The sequence below is a fragment of the Saccostrea echinata genome, unplaced genomic scaffold, assembly GCF_033153115.1.
Source record: "Saccostrea echinata isolate AGI-Se365-2 ecotype Australia unplaced genomic scaffold, CSIRO_AGI_Sech_v1 ptg000040l, whole genome shotgun sequence".
Classification (NCBI taxonomy): domain Eukaryota; kingdom Metazoa; phylum Mollusca; class Bivalvia; order Ostreida; family Ostreidae; genus Saccostrea; species Saccostrea echinata.
The window spans coordinates 1,859,300-1,868,083 of NW_026889789.1; the positions used below are offsets into that span (position 1 = coordinate 1,859,300).

The following is an 8,784-nucleotide window of genomic DNA, read 5'->3' on the forward strand; positions in this document are numbered from 1 at the left end:
ATCATGATTTTGCTGTTCTTGTCAAGGTTTTTTTTAAGATCTTTAAAGATTTTTGTTCTATTTACTCGGCACTCAGGTCCATTGAGCAGTGAGGGTTCTTTATCGTGACACGGTCTCATCCGAAAAACCTGCAACTTTCACTTTAAAGTCCCGAGTGCTTGGCGAAGGGATAGTTGCTAAATGTACCTTTTTAATCGACTCAGGTAAGTCGCGGTCGTGATTCGAACACATGACTTCCGATCACTGAGCGAGCGCTCTACCGACTGAGCTACCGTGACGATGACCTGTTATTGAGGTCACATCTTATTCTGGGTACCATGTAAGAATGCTTGCATATCAGTAATATCAACCCTTGACCTTTGTGCTAATTTGTACAACTTTTTAAAAAATATTTTTATAGATAATACTTTGAAAGAATATTGTGGTTCCAACCGATCCCTGGTGTCTGTGATTGGAACAAATTTGATTATTCACTATATGAGAATGGTTGTATACACATGTATAATAATATCACTTTTCACAGCTTGATACTATCTCCTTTATATTTCCGTGTAAAATGTTTATTTCCCTTTTTTGGCCCATCCTTATCCCTTATCCCGTTGGATAAAGAACACAAAACACTACACCCATCTTGATAGAAGTGTATTCCATCTTTGCAGAGATAATATTCAAAATTGCGAAAATGCAACTTCATAAGTCCTTGTTTTAGGAATGGTATTCTATTTGTGTAAGCCTACATGTAGCAGATAAAAAAATATAATACCGTGTTTGTTTCAAGAAATGAAAACCTTTTCTTAAACTTTCTAGCTTGCATGTGCCTCATTGTATGATGTCAAAATCGATTTTATCATTTTTTTTTAATTAATAAGTAAAACGATAAGTAGTATCAGTCTTTAGAATACCAGGAGTACAACAATATGCAGTTTACCTTCATCAGTATCGAGGTTGTAATAGGATGTAAATTCATTTGATCTTTCCGATGTAAATGATACGATATGTGCAATCATGTTAACAGCCATTCCTTGCATAAAAAAACATTTATTCTGCTGAAAGATACATATAGATCAAGCATGTATGCTGTTCCTACAGCAAGTCATGTGGTATCTTTACACTTTTAGGAAATGAAGTGTCAGTCTAAACTCAGAACAGCTGCATGATGCAACCTGCGATGAAAGTTTTAAACTTCAAGTTGTCTGGAAGGATGCCATTACTTTGGAATATGCATTCTTTTCATATTGTAAAAAAAAATGTAAATTAGATAAACTCTATCATTTTTATAAAATTTGAAATCATTCTTACATACTAGGTTTCGTTTTATTGTATAACTTTTTTGAAATTTGACAATGCACGAATATTGATGTATTTTAATTCAGGTTCTGTAATCGTGGAAGAAAAAAAAAGTAACGCAGACATTTTTAAAAGGTTTATTATCATTATTATGATTATGATTATTATTATGTATATTATTATTAAAATTTAGTCCTGAAAAGAATACTGTTATGTCTAAAGTTTCATTCATAAAATATTTTCCTCAAACCATTATTCAAGAATTCCTAATGTGATAGCGCTTAGTGAAAAAATATGCCTACGTGCATGAGTGTGTGATTTAAACATAAAAATATTTGAAAAATGGAAAACGTTTCTTTTATTGATATATTAAAATATAAAACCTTGAAAAATACACACTACGTTTGATTTTTTGCTGTCCTATTTCGTTATTTTTCATATTTTCGTCACATCATTGTGACGTCACGATGCCTTACGTTTTTGGAGTCATTTCTACGCGTGACTATACACGAAGATGTCATTGAAATCAATTTTATGATTGGCTTATTAAAAAAATGTAAATATTGGCAATGTTGAAATATATTGAAATACTGTAGATTCCTTATTTTACGCGAGTACTTAATATCGCGAAATGGCCCAAGGGCGTCAAATTGCGAGAAAAAAATTCGCGAATGTGTGATTTATCTAGAAATTTTACATGCATTAAAGCACCATAAAAATAAAAGCCTGTGATTTTATTTCGCGAGTGGTGCTTCTCGCGTAATTACGTGATAATTTAGTCCTCGCGTATATTTAGGAATCTACAGTAGTGAATATTGAAAATAAGTAGTCGCAGATAGATTCTTAGCGGAAGAATCGTGAATAAAAGTTGTCGCAAATAATAGTTGGTTTACAGAAAATCAAAGAAGGACTCATTTTTCCTGCATAAGTAGTCTTTTGTTTTTAGAGGCCCATATTCGTAGGCTCCAAATTTGTGTTGTTCTAATGGACTTTTGAGCTTAATAACTGCTTGTATCCCTCATATTTCATGCATATTTTAACGTATTCTTTTGTTTGAATAATTAGAAAGAAAACAGAAATTTCTATGTTTTTTTTTAATTTATCTAATCTTGTAAAATTCTTATTACATATGCTACATGTCCTTCTATAATTGAAATGAAAATTAGTCTAATATAAAAGAATTCAATGAAAACCAGTATATCTGTAGTGTTTGTTAAATGTCAATAAGGTATTGAGGATACACACCCACACGAGAGAGAGAGAGAGAGAGAGAGAGAGAGAGAGAGAGAGAGAGCTTGAAATCGATATATCGATATTAATATCCTTTTAGTTTTAATTTGCATCCAACCTGGTGTTATATTAAAATATTTTGGTACACTCCTCAGCCGACCATCGCATATTATAATAATTCAACAGATAAGAACATATAGAGCATATAATGTATAAATTAATGGGCAAGCTATTCCATAGAACAGAGATATATACAGGTATATACATTATAAATTAGACTAAGAAAGATATTTATAAATGCATTCTCTCCACAAACAGAACATTTTAATTACAAAAGATTGGTAATAAATTTGTTTTACAGATGAAGGGAAATGCCATTACAAGCATTATAATTTGCGTAAACATTTGAATCTGTTGGTAGAGGTCTATTAAAATGGATTTTTCTTTCATACGTTAGCAAAATAAGGTAGGAAAAGAAAACAGAAATGAGTAAGATTGAGCAGATTATTAAACTTAAATGCAAAGTAGATAATCGAAAAATTTTGTTAACTTGAGATTTATAATTAAATCGAAAAGTCATTTGGTATTCAGAGGAAATGATCATATGATGGGGTGTTGTGGACATTTCTTGTGATTTTCCAATCTCTGCAAAATAATGAAAGGGGTTTAATTTACAAATTCTTTCTTCTGATTAGTCTACAAAACCATATTCACATTGATAACATACTTTTAGAATACATGTATATTGCTTTATGTCTATTTTTATCAACATAGTTAAATGCTGCTTACATCTTGAACACTAGCCTTGCACTACACATCTATTTTTATCAACATAGTTAAATGCTGCTTTCATCTCAAATACTAACCTTGCACTACACATCCAGTACCATAATTGCACATGATTTCTTTACAGTTGCACTTTTTATGGCATTTCATGCCATAATAGGATATTTGCATTTTTGCACACAGCTCTCTCCCCAGAAGCCAATGGAGCATTCTATAAATCATAAAAAAGAATTCTTTTATTTTTCATTATAAATTGTAAGTGCTTGGGTGTTTTATTTACTTGGAAGTTCAGCTTAAGTTTTCAACAACATTTTACGTGCATTTACATGTACAACATATTGAGTCGTTTGATATCAAATATCAAAACATTATAATTTAGCTATCGCTGGTTTAAAAGTATGAATTACGTTTTAAAAATGCCCTTCACAGCGATTTCATTTTCGCTTCAATGCCTTACAGATTTTTGAGTTCATATATATTGAAATTAAGCTATCTGAAACAAATATGTAGACATAAATAAAAAGTTGAATATATATCTTAAAATAGAAAAAGAGTAGGGTATTTGATCAAATCCGTGATACAATTCGAGTCAATTCAACAGCTTGGTGCCTTGTCATAGTTCAGATCCTCCTGTTTTAGACTTTGAAGTGAAGATATAGGTTCACAAAATTCATAATATTTTCTTCTTATTTCGATGAAACAAATTTGCTTATATTCATGTTTATCTACAACTTAATTGTATATGTTTAACGAACGACAATCGTTTCATTCATTATCAGAATGTATTTTTATCGTGATATATTCATGTGCGAATTGATGAACTATTTCCTAAAACTAACAATTCCTCTTCCTGATAATTCTCATCTGTTTGTGCTTTAAAAGTATGATAATATGCGAAAAAACTAATTGAAGTCAATTCCACACAATTTTATTATTTCAGGTGAGATATAATATATTATATGCATGTATATATTTTTCTTCTGAAATCTAAGAGTCTAAATTAATTTACATTACCTATACATTTGCTGAGATTTGAATTCCAAACAGTTCCAAAGCAGCAACCATCTTCTCTTTAAAAGATTAAAATTCAATTAGACTCTCTATTGATGAGCCTTCAAAGGTAATGATTTGCATATCAATATATAAAAATGCATTTATAGAATGCTGGATGGTAAAATTACTTTCTAAACACGTTTACCAAGAAAACGATTATTGTCCTTATTTTCTCATTAATTGTTTATATTTAAACTTATGAAATGAAACGGAAAAGAAAAAAGAACTTTGTACTATGTCGTAATTAACGATCTATAAATATTCTATGCCCGCTCTTGGTTTTCATGGAAGATAACTCATTCTTTAAACAATGCTTTTACATACCGGTATCTTTCTTTTTTGAAAATTTCTTACAATTTTAAAAATATAATATCATTACTTTGATGTTCTTGTAAAGCTTTTGCAGGTTTTTGTTTTTCTTTTAAATTATTTCATTTTCGCAGCTATGTTAAGGACGCCCATGAAATACACGCCTTAATATATTCAGGGAAAATGAATACAATTTTAATATTTTTTTCAACATCGTTAATTTTGATAAATGTGAATTGTGGTGTTTGCACTTGTATATATCGGGTCTCTGCTGAGTTCGACCAAAGCGACATCGCTTACATCAGCTGTTTGTCACGTGACAGGTTTAAATTAGAACATATATGTACTACTACAAAGATCGTAAAAGTTCAACGATATACGGGCATCTTTCCACTATAAAAATTATTCTGTTTTCTTTGAGACAAATTCCTTAACACGAAAAGTGCTGGGAGCAACTTCCTCATGCTCGGGAATTGTTTGAAATTTATCCGTCTTTCTATAAACTCCAGACAAAAAAGTAATACGCGTTGGAATAATGTTACAGGACGGAATAAATAAACAATGCACAACCAGCTCCCAGAACTTTTCACAATAGTAGGAATAATAGCTACACGTGTTTAAAAATTCAGAATTCATAGTGAAGCGGATATCGTTGAACTTTTAATATTTTCGAGGGGCTGGGCCTGTCATTCTAGCATGTTACAGTACAAATGTGCTCCCTACGGCTTTAAATAAAGTCTACACATTATCAATTTAGTTTGACAATAAAATGTGGATTAATATATTTCAGAATGTGTCTCTCTTTTGCTCCGACTACGCCAGTTTCGTATTTATTTTATTTTTTCAAGCTACGATAAAAGTTTGATCCACGCCTCAAGTACAGAGAAACTGCGTGTCAAACTAAGAAATGACGTCATCTCAGTAAGTACAGTGAGATCCAGCTGGCTTTCATTCTACACACGCTAAGTGTTATTATGGCAAGATAAGTTGCACATCAATTTATCTTTATGATATTTATGAGAAACGAAAGTATTTAGTGTGTTTTTAAAAGAAAATATCGTATTTATTCATAGAGATTCATTTGTATTGTTTTAACGTGACGTCATAATAGCTTTCCCGAACCTATGCATAGGCTGATGTATATGTGGGAGTCCCTAAGCTACCTGCGTTTTCAACACAATTCATTCTTTACAAATATTCATTGTCTTTTCTATAACAGAATTGTGCACATATAGAATTACAAGAGATAGAGATCACACTGAAGGTTTTCTGAATCAGTGTGTTCTGTTTGTAGGATGTCAGTTTCAGTGTCTGATTGGATAATACTTGCTGAGTTGAGATTATCCTCAGTTTCTTCGGGATTGTTGTCAGTAGGTATCTGAGGTTGTGTTGTGACAGTGTGGTTGGATTGGAAAGCACTTGTTGGATTGAATTGTTCTCCAGTTTCTTGTGGAATGTTGCCAGTTACTTGTGTTGTAACAGTTTGGTTTGATGTTTTTGCACTATTCTCCAGATGATGTTCAATGTCCTGCAAATAAGTTTGTTCTTCTGAGGCTGTTGTCTGTCTGGTTTTGATGGTGTAATTGATTTGTCTATTCTTTTTCATTGGGAGTCGTCGGATTCAGTCCAACACTCTATCACCGATTTTTGGGTGATATCTTTAATTTCGGGTTATGATGTAAGAAGACTTTGAACCTGAAAACAGAACAGGAGACGAGGATAAGTTTATGTGTTTATTTCTTGCTGTCCAAGTAAAAAGTGCTAAGACAATCCTTTAAGGACATTGGCAAGGTTCCTGGTTATAGTATAGAATTTTTCAAGAACTCTTTGAGTAGGTTTAATTGTACTAAACAGGCTATATTCTGGATTATTTGACCTACCAAGCCAGTCGTCTTTTTTAGATTCTGTCAAATCAGTGTTTTTGCAATTCTCAATGCATTTCCTATGTAGAATGTTGATAAAAGGGAACTACATAATTTTCACCATAATATTTCTCCAACACCCACTTATTTTTTATAGTTTTTGCATAATATACATTATAATACAGATAATAAATTCATTTCCTATGACTTCTACATATTTTGGCTGAATATATATATATATATATAGAAACAAGACAAGGACATACCGGCACCAATCTTTATTTTTGAGCTACTTCCCTTCACAGCTATAATTACGTATTATTCATAATGGTCAAGAGAGTCAGACTGGTTGAGTGATTCTATCATGTAATTGACTGAATTGATTGAAACACATTGTCATAAAAATATTGGCATGGATTTATTTCAAATTTTATTCGTAGCTTCCTTCATACAACCTGAGAACTGATCTCAGTCGGTCTACCTTTCAGCATATGTCACATCATTGCCCTTCCCAGCATACTGAGCATAACTATGGTAAATGACGACCTGTTGGCTACTTTGTCCCCTGAATACAATTTACTACAAAGCCATTACTACTTTTCTTTCTTTCTGTATAGATGATTCTACCCGTTGAAAGAAGTACACGTGCTTTTGTTTACCTCTGTAAACATACGCTTTATTGGTTTTCACCGCTAAGAGAATTCTACACGGGAGATCACTCTCAATCACTATTTCATAAGTGAAAAAACACATGTATTAAACCTTTTTTCACCGGAAAACCTTGTCTTGCCAATGTCCTTAAGATCACAAAAATAGTGCCAGCAATGCTACTTTAAAAATTACAAACATTGTTGTGAATGTGTCACAATAAACAATGTTTAATATTTGTTTTTATTTTCTATTGATTTGTTGATATGTAGTGTAATAGTGTTGTAATGGTATTTTGTCTCATACGTGTAATTGTTTTTGTGTCCGTTTTTATCAGGTCAAAGTATATAGTGTATTTTTAGTCCGTTTTTGTTTTTATCCGTTTGTTTATCCTTTGTCTAGTTTAAGATAGAGGAAGTAAGTTTAGCAGAAGATCAAGTTCAGAGAATTGAGACAGAGATTTAGATCGTTTAAGTAAATAAGTTTTAATAGAGATTTCAGTTATTTGTGTTTATGTAAGGTAAAAGGTATAGTTATAGGAGAACAGATTTTAAGACGATACAGATTGATAATAGTTAAGATTGTGATATATGTAAAAAAAAAAAATAGAGTCAGGTCTATTGTTTGTTGACATGATAGTAAATCTGTATAAATAGTTCTGGAGTTAGAATACTAGCATATGAAGTTAGATACATAGATCATTTAACAGCTTTGTATTTATTTGATATACATGTATGTACAAAATTTTCCAATGTGGCATTTTTTCATTGCTTCTTTTTTCAACCTAATCATATATTTGTATTGTATTGTTTATGTGCTTGTTTATTAAATGTGAAACCAGAAAACCAGAGTTGTATATTCAGGAAAGGATAAGAGACAGTCGCCACATTGATTGGTGCTGGAACCCGGGACACTGCTGTGGGAACTATAAGAGCTTTTGTATTGTGTTGACTAAATGTCTGTGGCCTATCTCAAGGGACTCTGTACCAGGTACAGGAACCTTATAAATAAAGAGATGAAAAAGAGTGAGGAATTCATGTCTGTGGATATTTAAGAAGAGAATCCAGCAGCTCTACTTAAGAATGTGGAAACATCAGTGAGACGTATAAAAGAACTCAGTGCTAAACTGGAAGAGACAATGGAGAAGTGGTCATTGGTGATAGAAGACAAAGAGATTAAACATGGTGAACAGGAGAAATTTAGTGCGGACAGTGAAAAGGCATTTCTTCTATTGACTGAAGCAAGTGAACGCACAGATCAGCTCATTATTCTAGAGAAAGCGCTACAAGAAAACCTATCAACACTGAAAAAAAAACTGCTGAAATGACAGACCCAAGACTAAAACAGATGATTTATATACAGTCAAGAATGCAGGAACAAATACTTCATTTCAAAGAGCTGTCACTTCAACAAAATACTCCAAAGACTGGACAAGTGGCTGTAAAACTACCAAAGTAGGAACTACCTACTTACAGTGGAGACAAAATCAAGTTCAAGGAATTCTGGGATGCTTTTGAGGCCACTGTTCACAAGAACCCGACACAGGACGAAAGACCATCTTTAAGCAATCGCTTAATGGTGGCTTAATGGTAGCTTAATGGTGGCTTAT

At 32.2% G+C, this 8,784-nt stretch overlaps 1 long non-coding RNA gene across 1 annotated transcript; it reads right to left on the reverse strand.

The window, feature by feature from the left end:
• Window positions 1-3,086: 3,086 nt before the first annotated feature.
• On the reverse strand, window positions 3,087-4,375 carry LOC133200457 (uncharacterized). The gene is made up of 3 exons (XR_009722955.1): window positions 4,318-4,375; window positions 3,384-3,514; window positions 3,087-3,162 (listed from the first exon to the last, which is right to left on the reverse strand). It is a non-coding gene; the product is annotated as an uncharacterized LOC133200457 (long non-coding RNA).
• Window positions 4,376-8,784: the final 4,409 nt, after the last annotated feature.